The following is a 22,149-nucleotide window of genomic DNA, read 5'->3' on the forward strand; positions in this document are numbered from 1 at the left end:
GAATCTATCCCTCCCATAGCGACATCGGTATTCTTGATAGAGTGAGACCACTAAGTGCATGACCATGCTCAAATGAGTCAACATTAGATGTTGAGCTCATTTGATCGAGTGAGTCTACTTGGAGTTCAAGATTTAGATTGATTAGAGGATGACACGGTCTATGCCTCATATTGATCAATCTAGATGTCTAGGATAGAAGGACAATGTCACATATTTTGTGAGGAGTCACAATTGGTAGTCACAAGGTGATGTCGGATCTCGACATTCTTGTAACTTGGGTAGTAATGATGTGTTGCTAGATACCGCTCATTACTTATGCTCCTAAATGGGTTTAGGGCATTGCCAACGTTACAAGAACCTATAGGGTCACACACTAAGGACAATTAGATGGAGATTTGATTCATATGATGAACCAAGAGGATTAGATTCATTTGATGAATCATATTGGATTAAGAGTAATCCAAATTGGGCTAATTGAGTTAGACTCAAGTTGATTCATGTATTTAATGAGTCTAATTTAGATTATAACTTATTAAATCAATTTAATTTAATGAATTAGATTCATTATATTAAGTTGGCTCGAATCAAATGGTTGGATTAGATCAACCATGGTAGAGATTTAGTCAAGTTTGACTTGACTAGAGAAGGAAGACCAAAGGTCAATTTTGACTTGACCTTTTGCCACCTCATTGGTGAGTTGGCATTAGGTGGACCAATGATGATATTCCACATCATCATGGATGCCACCTCATGGAAGTTACAAAGCCATTTTCTTATTAACTTCACATTAATTGCATTTAATGGGGAGTTACACTAGAGAAGAAAAGTGGCCGGCCACTTTGTGAATGGGTGTGAATTCATTTTCATTCAAGTGTGGTTTTTCTTCCTCCTTCTTCCTCTCAAGCTCTCCCTCTCCCTCTCCTCCTTGCTTGGCCGAATCTCACCAAGGTGCTAGCACACCTTTGTGTGAGGTTTTCTCCACCTACGTGTCCGTGTGGATACTTCTAGAGGACCGACACTTGACGGTCTAGAGATCCGGCAATTCCTTGGACGAGCGGGATAAGCGAAAGGCACGCTTCGAAGGTATAACCCTTATCTAGTGTATATCTAAAGGTTTTACAAACTCGTACAAGAAAAGGTTTTTTTCGAAAAGTTTTTGTTTACGAATCTTTGCACGGATCTACGGCTTTGGGTGACTCGGGGTTTCCGCGACGCGAAAAAGCGGTTTTCGCGGCCCGACGAACCCAACAATCGATACACATGCTTAGGTGCCAAACATGTGAGTCTAGATAAGGATAACACTTGGAAAGCCAACCCTAGAATTAACCCATCTAAGGCTAAGGAAAACCTAGGTAGGAATCCCAAATCAATTAGACACATGCCTAGGAATACCTCAAAGAAAAATGAAAAATTAAAAATTGAGGTATTAGAGAAGGAGAATCAAGTCTTGAGGTCAAGACTTGATACTTTGGAAAAGGCTCTTAAGAACTTGGAGAAGTCATCTCTAGGGTTTAAGGGTCAAAAACCAATGTCCAAGGACAAGAAAGGTTTGGGTCACAAACCTAAGTCCCAAATGGTCAAGCCCACTTATCATAATGTTCCATTCGATTATGGAACAAAATCTAGGGCTAGGAAGACCATTACCAAGGTCACAAGGGGAGTCACCCCTAGAGTGGATCTTGATGAGTCCCAAATGACCAAGGCTTTAAAGCCTAGGAGGATCATTAGGAGGGTTGCTAGGGAAGACATCCCTAGTGAATATTTAGTGAACCCAATGAGCTCCAATAGGTATTGGGTTCCTAGGAGTGTGATTTCATCACGCTAGATGAGTTAGGGTGTGCCAACCTTACTTGAATAGGTAGTTAACCTAATCATGGCAAAAGGTGGCACTTTAGGAATTTTCAAGGTGTAATCAAGCCTTGGAAATGAAATGGAAGATTATTCCTAAGGTGTTTAGGATGTGCCAATCACAATTGAAGAGTTTTCTAGGGTCAATCTAATTGGCACATAGTGATCTAAAAATCCTTAGTATATGATTTTAGGTCTAATACACTTAGGAATATGGATTTTATGGCAAAATGATCAAAAATGGCAACTAAGGCTAGAGTTAGGTATTTTCTATACCTTTACGTGTTATTTGCCATATATTGTTTGCCATATGCCATGTCATGACATCATATTTATTTTATGATCATTTAAAATGTCATGATAATGCTTAGGTTAGTTAAATGTCATGCTTTATTTAAGTTTCATACTTTATGCCATGACATCATGACATTGGCACATGTTTCCATTTATGATACAATTATATGCCATGTCATCATCTTGTGCATTAATGATCAATGAAATTGATTTAAGGACTAAAACACAATTTGATATGGAGATCAAATTGTTGTTTAGAAAATGCATGAGAACTTAGCCTAAGATGACCTAAACCCATATCTCACATCAAAATTGACTTAGATGTGTTTGATACACCTTAGATGTGTGTGAGATATTAGGATTGTGAGTTAGGATCAAGGTGCATAGTTCTTGTACCTAGATGAGCCTAATTCTAATTGGGGATCATAGGGAAAGCTTGTGTACAAGTCATGTACATTTAGCCCAAAGATTGTGGTCCTAAATTAAATGGTTTAAAATCATTTCAAAATTGATTTGAAAAACCTTGATGAAGCTTTTTTAGTGATAGCATTCATCATTGAGCAAAGTGATACAAAGATGAGTTAACTTTGAGCTATTTCAAAGACTTGTGAACTTTGTATCAAGATTGAAAAATGGAAGTTATTTTCATAGAAAACTATTTTTCCTTGATAGTATATGTTATGAGGAATGTATCCTCAAAATTTCATAATTTTTGGAATTTTCTGTAATTTTCTAGAGGTTTCTGAATTTCGTGGAGAGAAATCAGAACTTATCAGACCTTTATCAGGTTTGTGGACCGATCAGAAGGATTTCTGATCGGTCCAGGGGAGCCTGGATCGGTCACTGTGACCGATCCAGAGGGAGCCTGATGTTGGTGCGGGAAGCATCTAACGATCGAACCTAAGTTTTGATAATGGCAAAGGATTCAAAGTTAAGGTGAGTTGTGATCTAATATGTTAAATGAGTGTCTCAGGAAAAGTCCTAACTGCGGTTAGGCAAAGGAAAAACCCTAGGTCATAGGGGGTGGTAACCCTATGCGGAAAGTCTTGGCAGGTCGATGGCTTCAGGCAAAAGTCCTAGGGGGTGGTAACCCTAGGTGAAAAGTCCTGGTGTCGCGAACCAGGTGAAAGTCTGGACTAGCCAGGAAGCAGATGTCCAGCAGAAAGTCCAGAAGCGTCGAATGCCGAGCAAAAGTCCAGTCGATCTGGAGGATCGTACTGGCAACAGGTAAATCTCCTGAGTGGAGTAGGTGAGGACGCGTTCCCCGTAGAGGGAACAGTAGGCGTCGGGTCGACCTAGGGTTTCCGGTTGGAAACCTGAAGTCAGACTCGGACAGTCCGGAGACCGTTAATACTTCATTTATAATATTTGTTGTATTATGTGCTAACTTTGTGCTGCAGGGTAGTGTTTGGGACTAACGTATCTTGCAGGTGCAAAGGAACAACTTAAAGCCTCGGATGAACAGTGTCCAAGGCGCCTCCATGGAGCTTGGAGGCGCCTCGGATGCAAGGCTGGAGCTGTCTGCGAGAAGCTGTTCAAGGCGCCTTGATGAACAGTGGAAGGCACCTTGAACAACTGAAGGCGCCCTGTGAACAGTGGAAGGCGCCTTGAGTCTGTGATAAGATTCGACCAGTTCGCTCCTCATCTCCCCGGCTAACTCGGCTGTTCAAGGCGCCTTGGTGAACAGTAGAAGGCGTCTTGAACACCCTTTATAAAGGGTTTCGACCAGCAGCTCAAAAACAACAACTTCCAAGCAATCTTTCTGCTACAAGCTGCTCACGAGACGATCCGAAGTGCTGCTACGAGACACCGACGACCTGGAGCTCCGAAATCTTCAGATTACGATATTGTCGTCGGTATAACTGTACTTTTTCATTATACTTAACTGTAATACTTGTACTCTTGTCGAACTTATAGTTGTTGCCCACGGAAAGCGATCAAGGATCGCGGGCCTTCGAGTAGGAGTTGTCACAGGCTCCGAACGAAGTAAATTCTCTTGTCTTTCTGTGTGGTTGTTTACTTTCCGCTGCGTTACTTCTCCGATAGATTTTACGATTCCGATAATTGAACGATTTTAGCCACGAGCGCTATTCACCCCCCCTCTATCGCGTCTCGATCCAACAATTGGTATCAGAGCGGGGTTGTTTTAATTTGGTGCAACCACCATTTAAAACATTTTTTTTCGTGGTATTTTGTTCGGAGTTGATCAGAATTTTCTAATTGCTTTTCACGAATCGGTGTTGCTCAAAGTTGGTCAATTCCACTTGGGCTCGTTTTTTTTTTTCCTTCTCTCGCACTACTAATCCAAGACTCAATCTTGGAATAGATTTTGTTGTTTTTTTTTCTTTTAGATCTAAAATGGCCCAACAAGAAGGATATAGCACCGTTCGTCCCCCACTATTTTTCGGAGAAGACTTCGGGTATTGGAAGGGGCGAATGGAGATATATCTGAAGATCCAGTTCGATACCTGGATGATCATCAAAACAGGACTGGAACTGCCAACTGGTACCGACGGTAAGCCTACACCCTGTGAAAATTGGGAGCCAGCATTTATCAAAAAGGTGGAAGCTGACGCAAAAGCCACCTGCACCATCCAATGTGGTCTTACCAAAGAAGAGCTCAACAGAGTCGGTCCATTCTCCTCCGCAAAAGAACTATGGGAGAAACTAATCGAACTACACGAAGGCACGTCGGAAACCAAGGTAAGTAAGCGTGATTTGTTACTTAATAAATTATATAATTTGAAAATGCAGGAAGGCGAGACAGCAAGTTCTTTACACGCTCGAATTCAAGATATCTTGAATTCCCTTCATGGAATCGGGCAGAAAGTAGAAAACAGAGACATAATAAGGTATGCTCTTAACTCATTTCCTAGGAGTTCATTGTGGGCATCAATGGTAGATGCCTACAAAGTCTCTAAGGATTTGTCTTCCTTAAAATTAGACGAATTATTTAGTGAATTTGAACTCCATGAACAGACTAATGCACAGCCATCCGAGAAGGGCATTGCTTTGGTTGCAGGTACAAGTCGAATAAGGGAATCAAGAGGACGGCGAAAAGTTGAATCGGAATCAGAAGACGAACCCGATTCAGAAGATGAACTGGCCAGCGAATTTGTGAATCTTGTAAAGAAACTATACAAGAAGAAGAAGGGCTTCAACAAGAAAGATCTGAAGAAGGCAGTTCAATCCAAGGAGGCTCAACAAAACTCAAAGACGAAGTTCGAAGTCACTTGCTACGGATGCAACCAAAAGGGACATATAAAAGCAAACTGCCCAAATCAAAAAGAAGCCAAGAAGCAAAGAAGAAGGAAAGTCCTAAAGGCAATCTGGGACGAATCCTCTTCGGAGGACGAAGACGACGAACTCGACCAAACGAGTCTACTCGCATTGATGGCCCGGGACCAGATCAACGAATCCGAGAGCGAGTTAGAAGCCGACTCCGAACAAAGCCACGGATCCGCATCCGTTTCCGAAGGGCCAGACTCCGTTGAGTTGGATCAATGGGTGTTGGATAGTGGATGCTCCAGACATATGACTGGAGATAAATTGAAGTTTTCAAAGCTCAAACTAAAAAATTTAGGATCAGTTGCATTCGGCAACAATGGTTTACTTAAAGTAATCGGAAGAGGTAATTTCGAACTCAGCTCCAATTTTGTTATAAAAAAGGCTCTGTTAGTTGAAAATTCCAATTTCAACTTACTAAGTATAAGTCAATTGTGTGATAGCGGATATTTAGTTACTTTTGACAAAGCTAGGTGTTTAGTCAAAAATATTGAAAATCCTAAAATTACAATTAAGGGACTTAGGAAAAATAATATGTACTCAATTAATCTACCCACATCCTCAATAAAGTGTTTAATAACACAGGAAGAGGAAACTGACTTGTGGCACAGAAGATTGGGTCACACTCACACAAGACTCATTTCAAGAATGAGTCATAATGGTCTAGTTAGAGGTTTGCCCAAACTAAAATTCATTGAAAACTCAATCTGTAATGCTTGTCAACAAGGTAAACAAACTAAGTCTACACACAAATCAACAAATGTAGAAAGAACCAACTCGGTACTTGAGCTCCTTCACCTTGACCTATTTGATTCACATGGAGCCAAGTCACTAAGCAAGAACCAGTATTGCTTAGTAATAATTGATGACTACTCTAAGTTTACTTGGGTAAAATTTCTAAAAATAAAAGATGAAACCTATGAAATATTTAGGAATTTTTGCAACTTAATTGAAAATGAAAAAGATACTAAAATTAAAGAATAAGAAGTGATCACGGTGGGGAATTTGATAATCAGAAGTTCACCCAATTTTGTAAAATAAACGGATACCAACATGAATATTCATGCCCTAGAACTCCCCAACAAAATGGACTAGTAGAACGTAAAAATAGAACACTACAAGAAGCCGATAGGACAATGTTAAACGAATATAAGTTAAGTCACCAATTTTGGGCTGAAGCGATAAATATGGCAAATCATATTCAAAACAGAATCTTAATAAACAAATATCACAACAAAACACCGTATGAACTCTACTATCATAAAATTCCCAATCTAAACTATTTAAAAGTATTTGGTTGTAAAGTTCACATTTTAAATACTAAAGATTACTTAGGAAAATTTACACCAAAATCTAACCAAGGAATATTCTTAGGATACTCCTCTACCAGTAGAGCCTTTAGAGTATATAATCAAAATACATTAAAAGTTGAAGAAACAACTAATGTAATATTTGATGAAGAAGATAACCTACCTAATATAAATGAAAATATTAGTCCAAGAGATGTAGATGATGATGAAATCCAACCTAATGTTAATGAGTCTGAAGAACCAGGTTCTGACTCACAAATAAGACCAACTAGAATAAGCACCTCTCACCCACCTGACCAAATTTTGGGTGACCCAAACCGAGGAGTCAGAACTAGATCATCCTATAGAAACCTTAGTCAGATCGCTCTAATTTCTAAAATTGAACCTAAAACTATAGAAGAAGCCCTTCCTGATCCAGACTGGATCATTGCGATGCAGGAAGAATTAGCCCAATTTGAGAGAAACCAAGTCTGGGACCTTGTACCTAAACCCATAGATAAATCAATAATAGATACTAAATGGGTCTTTAGGAACAAGTTAGATGATCACGGTGATATTGTAAGAAACAAGGCAAGGTTAGTAGCCAAAGGGTTTAGTCAAGTCGAAGGCCTAGACTATGATGAAACCTATGCTCCAGTAGCTAGACTTGAGTCCATTAGGATGTTATTAGCCTATGCAGCCAATAAAGGATTCAAATTGTACCAAATGGACGTCAAGTCAGCCTTTCTAAATGGTTTTATCAAGGAAGAAGTCTACGTAAGTTAACCTCCAGGGTTTGAAGACATAGACTACCCTAATCACATTTTTAAATTAAAAAAGGCACTATATGGACTAAAACAAGCCCCTAGAGCATGGTATGAAAGATTATCTAATCACTTAATATCCAAAGAATTTAACCAAGGACAAATCGATCCTACTTTGTTCGTAAAAACTATAGGTAAAGACATTTTTATAGCCCAAATCTATGTTGATGACATAATTTTTGGCTCAACTAACTCAAAATTTCTAAAAGAATTTATTAAGTTAATGGAAAGTGAATTTGAAATGAGCATGGTTGGAGAACTCAATTTTTTCTTAGGTTTACAAATAAAACAAACCAAAGATGGAATCTACATATATCAAACTAAATATGCTAAAGAGTTAATTAAAAAATTCAGCATGGAAAATTCTAAAATTATAAATACACCAATGACAACCAACATAAACATTGATTCTGACCCCGAAGGGAAAACTGTAGACCCAAAATACTATAGGAGTGCCATAGGTAGTCTATTGTATCTAACTGCAAGTCGACCTGACATACTGTTTGTAGTAGGTATGTGTGCTAGATACCAATCATGTGCAAAAGAGTCACACCTAACATATGTTAAAAGAGTACTTAGATATATTAAAGGAACTCTAAATGTAGGACTTTGGTACCCAAGAACTTGCACCTTTGACCTTTATGGCTATTCTGATTCAGACTATGCTGGGTGCAAGTTAGATAGGAAAAGTACAAGTGGAAGCTGCCAGATTCTAGGTCAGTGCCTAGTAAGTTGGTCAAGCAGAAAGCAACATTGTGTTGCTTTATCCACTACAGAAGCTGAATATATAGCTCTAGGAGAATGTGCATCTCAATTGTTATGGATGATGCATACACTAAAAGACTATCAACTAGACTATAAAAATACTAAAATCTTTATTGATAACATCAGCTCAATTAATCTGACAAAAAATCCCATACACCACTCTAGGACCAAACACATAGAGGTAAAACACCACTTTGTAAGGGATCATGTAGCTAAAGGTGAAATTGCACTCAACCATGTTGAGTCCAAATCAAACTTAGCTGACATCTTCATAAAACCCTTACCTGAACTTGAGTTCAGTGGACTAAGAAGGCAAATAGGAATGTGCTGGGTAGAGTAGACATCTTACCATAATTATTTTTTTTCTCTTTTCAAATTTTAGGAAAAACAGTTTTCAAAATTCCAATTTCTTAGAATTTTCAACATTTGGATTTAGCCTAAGTTTTCCCCTAGAAATCATGTTCCCCTAGAATTAAGCCAGAGCATCTCACAAACACCTAGGTTTACCTTGATTGTGATTGACACACATAGAATGGCGTGAGATGCATAGGGTATTGCCTGGACTCAAGAATGCTTAAATCTGTGCATCAATATGAGTCTGGGCGTTAAATATGCAATAAACATTAATCAAGTTAAGTTCTCCAGCTCTAGTCAAATCTACCTGGATCAAAATAACTCAACTTGACTAACCAAGTGAAAGCTATTGTCCTGTAGACAATCAGCAAGTAACTCAAAGTTAGACAGTTGGTAAAGGATACTTAATCTTTTAGTTAAGAATATTCTGTTCCTTATGGCTCTGATACCTAATCAACACCAATTTACTTGACTCATGTTTGGACTTAAGGACCAACTGAATAAATTACCTAAATTAAGATTCTAGCTACTCTCTCTCTTCAACTTAAAAATTAACAAGGTTTTGTATTCAAAATTAAGCTAAGTCTCTTTCACTTAAGCTATATTCTTCAAAGTTCAATGTTTACAAAAGGCTTAGCTTAATGATTCTTATAGCAACTTTCAGTTTTTTTTCAAACTTAGCCACCTTTCTCAAATTTTTTTAAGCTAAGTTACCTTTCAGATAGTTTTGCAAAACTTTAACTCAGTGTCTTCAAAATTTTAGGTGAAGATTTAGTTTTTAACTTAGCACTAATCTTGTCTTTTGAAAAAAAATTGAAAACTGGCTTATTTTTTTTTATAAATGGCAAAGGGGGAGAGTAGGAAATTCAAAAGTAAAAATTTAAAAAGGGAACCCTGTATTAAGGGGGAGCATCACAAAAGTTTAAGTGTTAGCTTAAGTTAGGCGTTCATTTGAAATTATATACTTAAGCTTGCTCAATTACATTTTTTTTTGCTACCTGTGCATATGTTTTTACTTAACTTTGAATTTGGGTTGCCATAATCAAAAAGGGGGAGATTGTTGGTGCGGGAAGCATCTAACGATCGAACCTAAGTTTTGATAATGGCAAAGGATTCAAAGTTAAGGTGAGTTGTGATCTAACATGTTAAATGAGTGTCTCAGGAAAAGTCCTAACTGCGGTTAGGCAGAGGAAAAACCCTAGGGGGTGGTAACCCTATGCGGAAAGTCTTGGCAGGTCGATGGCTTCAGGCAAAAGTCCTAGGGGGTGGTAACCCTAGGTGAAAAGTCCTGGTGTCGCGAACCAGGTGAAAGTCTGGACTAGCCGGGAAGCGGATGTCCAGCAGAAAGTCCGGAAGCGTCGAGTACCGAGCAAAAGTCCAGTCGATCTGGAGGATCGTACTGGCAACAGGTAAATCTCCTGAGTGGAGTAGGTGAGGACGCGTTCCCCGTAGAGGGAACAGTAGGCGTCGGGTCGACCTAGGGTTTCCGGTTGGAAACCTGAAGTCAGACTCGGACAGTCCGGAGACTGTTAATACTTCATTTATAATATTTGTTGTATTATGTGCTAACTTTGTGCTGCAGGGTAGTGTTTGGGACTAACGTATCTTGCAGGTGCAAAGGAACAACTTAAAGCCTCGGATGAACAGTGTCCAAGGCGCCTCCATGGAGCTTGGAGGCACCTCGGATGCAAGGCTGGAGCTATCTGCGAGAAGCTGTTCAAGGCGCCTTGATGAACAGTGGAAGGCGCCTTGAACAGCTGAAGACGCCCTGTGAACAGTGGAAGGCGCCTTGAGTCTGTGATAAGATTCGACCAGTTCGCTCCTCATCTCCCCGGCTGACTCGGCTGTTCAAGGCGACTTGGTGAACAGTAGAAGGCGCCTTGAACACCCTTTATAAAGGGTTTCGACCAGCATCTCAAAAACAACAACTTCTAAGCAATCTTTCTGCTACAAGCTGCTCACGAGACGATCCCGAAGTGCTGCTACGAGACACCGACGACCCGGAGCTCCGAAATCTTCGGATTACGATATTGTCGTCGGTATAACTGTACTTTTTCATTATACTTAACTGTAATACTTGTACTCTTGTCGAACTTATAGTTGTTTCCCACGGAAAGCGATCAAGGATCGCGGGCCTTCGAGTAGGAGTCGTCACAGGCTCCGACCGAAGTAAATTCTCTTGTCTTTCTGTGTGGTTGTTTACTTTCCGCTGCGTTACTTCTCCGATAGATTTTACGATTCTGATAATTGAACGATTTTAGCCACGAGCGCTATTCACCCCCCCCCTCTAGCGCGTCTCGATCCAACACCTGATCGGTCTGGTGACCGATCAGAGCGTGCCAACCTGCTGAATTTCGACTGTTTGTCTGAAATTGTAGCTATGGAAGTGGTGTTTTAGAGTTCTAAAGGGTTGAAACTCTCCAAGACATTGTTGGTGCAATGGTCAAGGGGGAGTTGACCTTTAGGGGGAATTTTACCTATTAGTCAAGGAGGAGTTGACTTTTAGGGGGAGTTTTTACTCGTCGAAATTTTTGAGGATGAGTGATATGGGATTATCACTAAGTTGATTGTTGAATTTAGTATCAAGGGGGAAATTAAGGGTTTCAATGAAAGGTATGGGACTTTCATTAGGGAGAAACTCTTGACCTTGATTCACTCCTTTTGATGTGTGTCAAAAAGGGGAAGAATGTCTAGAGAATGTTCAAGGAAGAACATTGGAGTTAGTGAGAGAGTTTGTTGATCACGACGAGTGAAGTTGTGAACAACAATAACTTACTCTTCAGGGGGAGAGTTTGTTGATGTGTGCCAATAGGGGGAGAATGAAGGGTTTAAGTTAGGCCTTCATTATCTAAGAAGGAGGTTGCCTTCTTAGAAGGAGAATGTAAGGTTGTAACTTATGTTTCATTACCTAGTGGCATGAAGAAAGTTGAGGCTATTGGATTAGCCTAACTTAAAGGTATTGTCAAACATCAAAAAGGGAGAGATTGTTGGTGCAATTTCCAGTAGGTCAAGGTTGACCTAGTTGACCAAGCGTAAACCTTGGTCATGGTTTCGATGTTTGACAATACAGAAAGACATGTAGACATGGACAATGCAGGTGCAATTGTCCATGCGGAGAGATACCGATCAGGGTCTGATCAGGTTGGATGAAGAAGAGTCAAGTAGGTCAAGGTTGACCGGATACTTGATTGGGAAGTCCTAACTGGGATGTTAGGCAGTTCGGGAAGTCCTGGTGAGTGAAGCTAGGCAGTTCGGAAAGTCCTGGTGAGTGAAGCCAGGTAGTTTGGAAGTCCTGGTGAGTGAAGCCAGGCAGTTCGGAAAGTCCTGGTGAGTGAAGCCAGGCAGTTGGAGAAAGTCCTGGTGAGTGAAGCCAGGAAACCCTGGTGAGTAAAGCCAGGTAAAAGACCTAGTGAGTGAAGCTAGGCAGTTTAGAAGTCCTGGTGAGTGAAGCCAGGCAAGGGAAATCCAAATGGGTCAAGGTTGACCAGACATCTGGTGAAAAGTCCAAGCAGGGAGCTTGGCACGGGAAAAGTCCAAGTATGGAGACTTGGCACGGAGAAGACCAAGATGGAGACTTGGCACGGAAAGTCGGAGAGGGCTCGGTAGCTCGTTCTCCGGACTGTGGTCAGAGAGGGCTCGGTAGCTCGTTCTCTGGACCGGACGAAGTCAGAGAGGGCTCGGTAGCTCGTTCTCCGGACTGTGGTCGGAGAGGGCTCGGTAGCTCGTTCTCTGGACCGGACGAAGTCGGAGAGGGCTCGGTAGCTCGTTCTCAGGACCAAGTAGGGTTTAGGGCTGGGAGCTCTAAACCTGGATCGGTCTGGTAACCGATCCAGTGATACGCTGGGTTATCTGATCGGTCTGGTGACCGATCAGTAACCAAACAGAAGTATTCTGTTGCTTATCTGATCGTTCAGTAGACCGATCAGTGATCGATCAGTAGCATACGGTGAAGTTCCTGATCGGTCTGCAGACCGATCAGGAGACGATCAGAAGGAGATCACCTTCGGGAGGGAAAGGTCCTGATCGGTCATGGGACCGATCAAGGAAGGACCTGATCGGTCTCCATGACTGATCAGGGAAGGGCCTGATCGGTCTTGTGACCGATCAGGACCCTTGTGGACCGATCAGGATGAAGCCTGATCGGTCCACATCCTAGACGTTGCGTAGCAACGGCTAGTTTCTTCTGTGTCTTCTTCGCAGGTTATAAAAGGAGATCAAGGGCTTCTACAGCACTTCTTCTGCTCTTCCTTCTTCTTCTTCCTGCTGAGTTTTCTGAGCTCTCGCTGCCGAAGCTTCGGGTGAGCTTCCTGCTGGTTTTCTAGCTGAGCTTGGATCCGAGAAGTTGCTGCTTCATCAGGATTCCAGTCGGCAACGAGAAGGCAAGCAAAGGGTTTTACATTTCGATTGTTCTTGTTTGCTTTCTCTACGGTTGTACTCCTTATTACTGTTGCAAAGAGATTGTAGCGAGGTTTCTCCACCCACAAGGAGTATTTATTAGCCGGTTCTCCGGGGACTCATCCACCGACGGATTGATAGGGCTCGTCCACCTTACGGACACGCCGAGGAGTAGGAGTTTTTCTCTGAACCTCGTTACATCGACGAGTTTGAGGTTTTCTATTCTCCGTTGTTGTTTCTATTGTTTATTTCCGCTGCGCTAACCTTGATTTGTAGAAGGAAACGAACGATTTGGGGTCGGCTATTCACACCCCCCCTCTCTAACCGTGATCATCGATCCTAACAATGTTTAGCTCTTGATTTCCATGTACTGTTTGATAGCTTGCCATGTTTTAGTTTAATCAGTACATATTTCAAATGGCATGTTTTAAAAGCATAAATGCATCGTATGCATGTTTTTGTGAGGTAGATGGTTTCTTACTAAGCGAAAGCTTATATATACTTTCTTTCCCTTATACTGCAGATAAAGGTAAAGGGAAGATGGACTAGAGGAAGCTGGTGGTCAATGCAGAGATGGTGTGTGTGGCAGGGACCTGGAATGAAGATCCTTAGGGAGTTTAGCAAATTAAGAACTTAGTTTCTTTTCTTAAGACACTTTTATGCATTTCTAGTGGTTTAAATGCTATGAATTAATGAACCTTGCACTATGGCATGTTAGAATGTTAGTTAGTAGATATTAGAATGTTTTCCATGCATTGTACAATTGTTGTGTGAGATTTTGGCATGAACTAGTGCTGAAATCAGAGTTTCAGTGCGAAATCAGAAACTCCGATCGATCCATGGATCGATCGGGGGTCCTCGATCGATCCATGGATCGATTGGGGGCTGATTCCGTGAACAGAAGGCTTCTGGATCGATCAGCCGATTGATCCAGACACATTCTGTCGCGAACAGAAGGCCTCTGGATCGATCGGTCGATCGATCCAAGCTATTCCTCGCGAACAGAAAGGTTTTTGATCTATCATTGGATCGATTGACTTATGTTGGATTGATCAGCCGATCGATCCAAATATAGTCCCTTGCACAGAAGCACGCTGGATCGATCACTGGATCGATCGGTGAGCCTGGATCGATCAGCCGATCGGTCCAGATTATCACCCGAGCACAGTAGCAGTCTGGATCGATCCATCGATCGATCCAACAGAGAGCAATCGACCCAGTTCAGTCTGGATTGATTGGGAAGTTCAGTTTCGACCAAGAAACTTAGCAGATCAGCTTCTAGTCCATAGGGAATGTAGGATACACCTTGTATCCTTTAGATTATACCCTTCAGCACATGTAGAACCAAGAATAGTTATCAGTTAGCAACTAAAATTTAAATTAGATCAGTTTCCCACACAGTTAGCACAGCATAATGTGACGCTCAGCCTCACAGCCTAGTTAGTAGGAGGCGGGGCGTGACAATGTGGGATTAAGGGTTCCCTCATAGAACTACAAGATGGTCCACTTCCAAGTAGATGGTGATGACTCCGTGGGTTATGAGCTCACCATGCTTTTGCTACTCCCATATTACTATCTAGCCAATCATGGGTAAATCAACTATCTCTGAAATCTACAATGCACACTATCAGAAGATCCTCTAATGTCTGTATAATGCACTTAGGCTGTCCATTTGTTTGAGAGTGGAAAGTTATACTAAAATAGAGTTCTATACTCATGATCTGCTAAAAAATCTTCCAAACTATAATGTGAATCGTGGATATCTATTCGATACAATACTCAGAGATATACCATAAGGTCCATTAATCTCTACTAATCAATCATAGGAATCCATCCTACAGATCGATAGAAAGTGAGTAAATTTAGTCGACCAATCAACGATTACCCAAATCATGTCATATCCCTTTCGTACTATTGGTAATCCCACAACAAAGTCCATCGTGACATACTCCCATACACTCTACTGAAACAATCCTGTTAATCTGTGATATCCAGCTTCCACTTGATGATATACTAGACATTGAGCTACAAACATCCGCGATGTCTTCCTTCATGTCGTTCTACCAATAGGAACGCTTCAGGACTTATACATTCAGGTACCACCCAGATGAATCACAAATATAGATCGATGTGTTTCCTACAATAACCTCGCTTGGGCAGAATGTGACTTAGGAACACACATAATCTTCCACGATAATAAAGAATCTCGTTCTTATCACACGACAATTCTGTCTGTAATCCATAGATTACTCTGCTACATATAAATCGAAGATGCTAATCACCAGCTTGAGCCCTCTTAAATCTGCTCAACCAATCCCAACTCGGAAACCCTGCACCAATCATGTGATCATATATCGATGATAAGACAACACTCCTCGAGATTTTCCTACACAAAGTACCTAACCCATAATGCGATACCTCTATGTAGAGTACAAACCCGTCTACACTAGAAGGTAAAACTAAGACGGATGTAGTTATTAATCCTTGTTTCAACCCTTGCAACTAGTCCTATAAGTATCTATCCAAGTAAGTCTCATACCCTTCCTAGACAGTCCAGTTAATGTCATAACAATGCTGGAGAAATCCCTTTACAATGGTAGAGAAAAGACATCCAACTTTCAACACCTACTGCCAACAAACTTAAATAAATCCACCATGGTTTAGCATTGCATGTTTATACTGTACCACTACAAGGATTATATCCAGTGGACAAGTTTATCACCGTATATCTTTAGTGAGACAAACCAGTTATGTGCTTACAAATCTAACTTTCAGTGATCAATTCTCATGATACTAGGTACTCCAATATCCATAATAAAAGGAATATCAATCCAAACTCAAAAGGATCACTTAACTTCTTGTCTGAGACTTTACTCTTTAAGAGAGTATCTCGATAACTCTCATAATCATGTCCGTAAATGTTCTTCAACAAATATCGATAAAAGGTCAAATCCTTAGATCTGAAATTTAGACTTCAAAACCTTAGGTAAATGGTTATGTGATCAAAGTCTTGTGCTACTTGATGGAGACAAGGTTAGTTGAGTCGACTAACCATTGTCTTATAACACATCACACTACACCTGCTCTACTAAAGGTTTGAAACCTCTATCGATGAGCCATGCACACACTGGTAGAAGAGCACTACCAGTCGATAGCTGGTCAAAATAACTATCAATCAACACTCTACCCCTCGAATATCATCATCTGATATTTTCATTCAGTAATAGTTGGATTTCATAGGTGTAAATTATTAGTTAGAGCCCTAGAGCCAATCATTTGATGATTGTATTATAGACTTGTTGTATCATATTCTTATATAAATAAAGACATTTGATTTTTGGTTATTATACTTACTTGTATTGGTGCCAAATAAACTAAGTATAATAGCGTCCTTGAGTAGAGGGTTCATACCTATATCAATCGGTTAGTTGAACCGATAGTGAGATGATATAGGGAACACTACTCTTAATCATTCCTAGTCGAGTATTAACATTCAGGGACAATGTTAATGTAATAAGACTAGCATATAGGTCAACTCGATGACTTGATCTCACAAGTCATGGATATAGAGATATCAAGTTGACACATGGGTATGCATTAGAGAATGTATACTGAATGACCCGCCATGAGAAAGTATCATGGATCGTTATATGAGTGTCATATACTTTCTCATGTGGCTATTAGTATGACTACTAGTCCTTAGACCTGAAGTCACCATGGATCCTTACATAAGGAGTTATGTACTTTGGTTTCGTCAAACGTCACCCGTATTTGGGTGGACTATAAAGGCGATTACTGGGTATGTAACGAATTATGCAGAGGGATGTGAGTGATGTAGATGGGATCTATCCCTCCTATATGACGGGAGCGACATCGATATTCTTGATAGAGTGAGACCACGAAGTGCATGGCCATGCCTAAATGAGTCAATATGAGATATTGAGCTCATTTGATTTAGTGAGTCTACTTGGAGTTCAAGATTTAGATTGATTAGAGGATGACACGGTCTATGCCTCACATTGATCAATCTAGATGTCTTGGATAGAAAGACACTTGTCATATATTGTGAGGAGTCACAATTAATAGTCACAAGGTGATGTTGGATCTCAACATTCTTATAACTTGGGTAGTAATGATGTGTTGCTAGATACCGCTCATTACTTATGCTTCTAAATGGGTTTAGAAGCATTGCCAACGTTATAAGAACCTATAGGGTCACACACAAAGGGAAATTAGATGGAGATTAGGTTCGTTTGATGAACCTAAAGGATTAGGTTCATGTGATGAACCAAATTGGATTAAGAGTAATCCAAATTATGCTAATTGAGTTGGACTCAATTTGGTTCATGTATTAAGTGAGTCTAATTTGGTCTTAGACTCATTGAATCAATTTAATTCAATGAATAGAGATTTATTAAATTAAAATTGACATGAACCAATAGTTAGATTTGATCAACCATGGGAGAGAAGTGGTCAAGTTTGACTTGACTTGAGAGGAAGATGAAGAGTCAAGTTTGACTTGACTTTATGCCACCTCATTGGTGAGTTGGCATTGAGTGGGCCAATGATGATGCTCCACATCATCATGGTTACTTAAGTGAGATGCCACCTCGTGGGAGTTACCAAGAGTTGTGACTCTTGGTATCCCATGGAGGTTACAACCTCCACTAAAGTGGCCGGCCACTTTGATTTCATGTAGAGAGTTTTCATTTTTTGTGGTAACTCCCATCTTCTTCCTCTCTAGCTTTCTTCTTGCTCTCCCTCTCCTCCATTACTGATCTCTAAGGTTGCTAGCACATCCTTAGAGATTTTTCTCCATCTCTTGCTTGTGTGGATACACATAGAGAAGTGTCTACTTTGACACTTTCGAGATCTGGCGAACCGAGGACAAGCGGGATTGCGAAGGGCTTCGCATCAAGGGTATAACCTTTCTTCTTTATAGATCTACTGTAGATTGAGGTTTAGAAACTCGTACTCATAAGTTTTTTGAAAGTTTTATCTTCGCATGGATCCGGTGGCGGGGGTTTCGGGGTTTCCGCGATGCGAAAAAGCTGTTTTCGCGGCTCGAAAAACCCAACAGTGGTATCAGAGCCACGTGCGAAGACTTGTACGAGTTTAATTTGATTTTTATGAAAAATATAGGTTCTGTGATATTCTGTAATTTTATGATTTTTAGAGTTTTTATGGGTATTTTTCTCGTAGAAGCGAAGCACAAGTGTCTCGACACTTGTAGGCTTCGACTACCGAGAAGTTTTTTTTTTCCAAAATGGCAATGTTTCGCCCCAAATCTTTTTGGGACAGCGGGCTAAGACGCTATTGGATCGCTAAGGGACACTCGCGATGGTTAGATCGCGGGTAGGGGCGCTACCCTTGGCCCCGCAAGGGGATTCGTTTCGTGATTGCGCCCGAAAATCGCTAAACGGGACCGTCAGGAAATTTTACTCGTAAAAATTGTAAAAATTAGTATTAAAATTACAGAAAATTATGGAAAATACATAATTTAGAATTATGTATAATTTGTGATAGTCATGGCCCAAAAGACCCAATTGGATTGGTATATTTTGTGTTGTAATTCATAATACGGCCTACGTGCCGTCATGTGATTGTGTGTGCTGTATTGTTTGATACGCGACCTGCGCGTCGTGCCTTTATCTATTTATTCTTGTTGTAAATTAGTTTAGACTCGAATGTAACTCGAGTTTCAAAATTGTAATGTACAAAATTGGAGCGGTGGAAGGTCCACTCGAGACGGAGTTACGAGAAGGGCGCGAGCAACACAAGGTGTTCAAAGGGAGGAGCTTAAGAAGCTGTTGACCCTAGGTTGACCATCCGATCTTCTCATTGGCTTGAGAAGATCATAGTAGGGCCATGACTAATCACAAATTAATTTAATTAATTGCTTGTGTATATGTGATGTATGATTAAGTAATTAATTAGTGCCTAACGATTAGATTAGATCTAAGTCGTGCACATGATGCACCCTTTCGATTAGATTAGATCTATCGAGTATATGATACGCATCATCGTTTAGATTAGATCTAAATCACGTCAACTCTAATGCCTACCGTGTCGTGATACCTATCACTACCTAGATCACATGTGTTGTTGAATCTGCCAAAGCAGAGCAACACATATTATCTTGGTAGGGTACGGAGGGACAATCTTGGTCTCGCTTATCAATGCATGGGCGAATACAAACTCAATTAGATTGAGTATTCCTAGTTAACTCGGTTGGATTGAGTACAACTATAGGCATTCTTCCAACGGTTGGAAATATAGGACATAATCACATTTATATTAATTCTTGGGCGTATTAGCCAAAGCTAACTCAAGTTTTAATATAACTGCGGATAATGATCCTATAAACAAGAGTTGTATAGAGATGTAATTCGTAAATCGTTACCTACCGATCATACTAAATCTTGGGCGTATTAGCCAAAGCTAACTCAAGGGTTAGTATGATGTGGATCTTGTCCCACATGAATTATAGAATTCAGTGGGAGTATCATTTAGTTAAAGGCCTAATTAAATGATTTAAAAGAATATGATATTTATTTTTCTGCATTTTTCTGTTGTAGATAACCATGACGTCGAATACGAACACCTTCTCTCTGCGTTCTGTCCTTGAGAAGGACAAGCTCAACGGAGCAAATTTTCTGGACTAGTACAGGAACTTGAGAATAGTTCTCACCCAGGAACGTAAACTGTACATTCTGGAGCAGCCCATTCCGGAGGCTCCTCCTGCCAATGCCCCGCGAGTTGACAAAGATGCTTACAAGAAGTATCAAGATGACGCATTAGATGTGTCCTGTCTAATGCTCACGACCATGAACTCTGAGCTTCAGAAGCAATACGAGTTGATGGGCACTTACGATATGGTTGAACATCTTCGTCAACTGTATCAAGGACAAGCAAGACATGAGAGATTTGAGATCTCAAAGGCACTATTTCAGTGCAAGATGTCAGATAGGGCTCCCGTAGGCCCATATGTACTCAAAATGATTGGGTACATAGAAAACCTACAGAGGTTGAGATTCCCGCTTGGCCAAGAGCTGGCCACTGACCTGATCTTGCAATCCTTGCCGGATAGCTATAGTCAGTTCGTTCTAAATTACAATATGAACGAAATTGACAAGCCACTGCCCGAGCTGCTTAGCATGTTAAGAACTACTGAGCTGAACCTTAAGAAGGCAAAGCCTCACTCTGTTCTGATGGTTCAGAAACATAAGGGCAAGGGCAAGCCCAAAGGCAAAGGAAAGTCCCAAGTCAAGGGCAAAGGCAAGGCACTGAAGCCTAAAGGAGGGGTCGCCAAGGATGCTACCTGCTTCCACTGCGGTCAGACCGGTCACTGGAAGAGGAACTGCAAAGTGTACTTGGAAGATCTTAAGAAGAAGCGAAGTGAGACTTCCACTTCAGGTATATATGTTATAGAAGTCAATCTATCTATTTCTTCATCATGGGTATTAGATACCGGATGTGCATCTCACATTTGTACTAATGTGCAGGCGCTGAGAAATAACAGGGCATTGGCGAAGGGCGAGGTGGACCTACGCGTAGGCAATGAAGCACGGGTTGCTGCTGTTGCTGTAGGGACTTATTTTCTATCTCTGCCCTCTGGGCTTGTATTAGAGTTGGATGATTGTTGTTATGTGCCTGCATTAACTAAGAACATAATTTCTGTTTCTTGTTTAGACAAGTAAGGTTTCTCTTTTATAATTAAGGACAAATGTTGTTCTCTTTATTTAAAAGATATGTTCTATTGTAGTGCACCTCTGATGAACGGACTCTATATTCTAGACCTTGAAAGCCCTATCGATAACATAAATACCAAGAGGTTCAAGTCAAATGACCTGAACCAAACCTATCTCTGGCACTGTCGCTTAGGTCATATAAATGACAAGCGCTTATCCCAGCTCCATAAGGATGGTTTGCTGGACTCATTTGATTTTGAATCTTATGAGACGTGCGAGTCATGCCTACTAGGCAAGATGACCAAGACTCCCTTTAGTGGGCACAGCGAAAGAGCGACTGATTTGTTAGGACTCATACATAGTGATGTATGTGGCTCTTTCAATGTCACTGCTAGAGGCGGTTATAGGTACTTCATCACATTTACTGATGACTTCAGTAGATATGGTTATGTGTACTTGATGACACATAAGTCAGAATCCTTTGAAAAGTTCAAAGAATTCAAGAATGAAGTACAGAACCAGCTTAGCAAGAGTATTAAGATGCTTCGATCAGATCGAGGTGGAGAATACCTTAGCCATGAGTTTTGTGACTACCTAGCTGAGTGTGGGATTCTATCCCAACTCACTCCTCCTGGAACACCACAGTGGAATGGTGTATCCGAAAGGAGGAATCGTACCCTATTAGATATGGTACGATCTATGATGAGTCACACAGATCTTCCGATATTCTTTTGGGTCTATGCTCTAGACACGGCAGTTTTAATACTCAACCGAGTTCCATCCAAGGCCGTGATAAAGACACCATATAGGATATGGACTGGGAGAGATGCCCAGGTGTCTTTCATGAGGATTTGGGGTTGTGTGGCTTACGTTCGACGTCAAGTCTCAGACAAGTTAGGACCCAAATCCGACAAGTGCTACTTTATTGGATATCCCAAGGAAACTAAGGGATATTACTTCTACATTCCCAGTCGGCACAAGGTAGTTGTGGAAAAGACTAGGGTCTTTCTAGAAAGGGACTTTGTTTCTAGAAAGACTAGTGGGAGTATGTTCGATCTTGAAGAAGTTCAAGATGCGGACCATAGCACTGAAGCCTTGATGGAAATTGAACTGGAACCACAAAGTGTTGTGGATGATATTGTTCCACAAGGAGTTGAGGAACAACAACCAATTCAAGTAGACCTACCTCTTCGCAGGTCTGATAGGGTACGTTGTCAGCCTGAGAGATACTCATTTCTCTTGTCTGACCATGATGACGTTATGCTCATAAAGGATGAGCCTACCACCTATCAGGAAGCTGTGATGAGACCAAATTCTGAGAAATGGCTAGAGGCCATGAGATCTGAAATGGAATCCATGTACACCAACCAAGTATGGACTTTGGTTGATGCACCTGAAGGGGTA

Source organism: Zingiber officinale, chromosome 1A (genome assembly GCF_018446385.1).
Source record: "Zingiber officinale cultivar Zhangliang chromosome 1A, Zo_v1.1, whole genome shotgun sequence".
NCBI classification, from domain to species: Eukaryota; Viridiplantae; Streptophyta; class Magnoliopsida; order Zingiberales; family Zingiberaceae; genus Zingiber; species Zingiber officinale.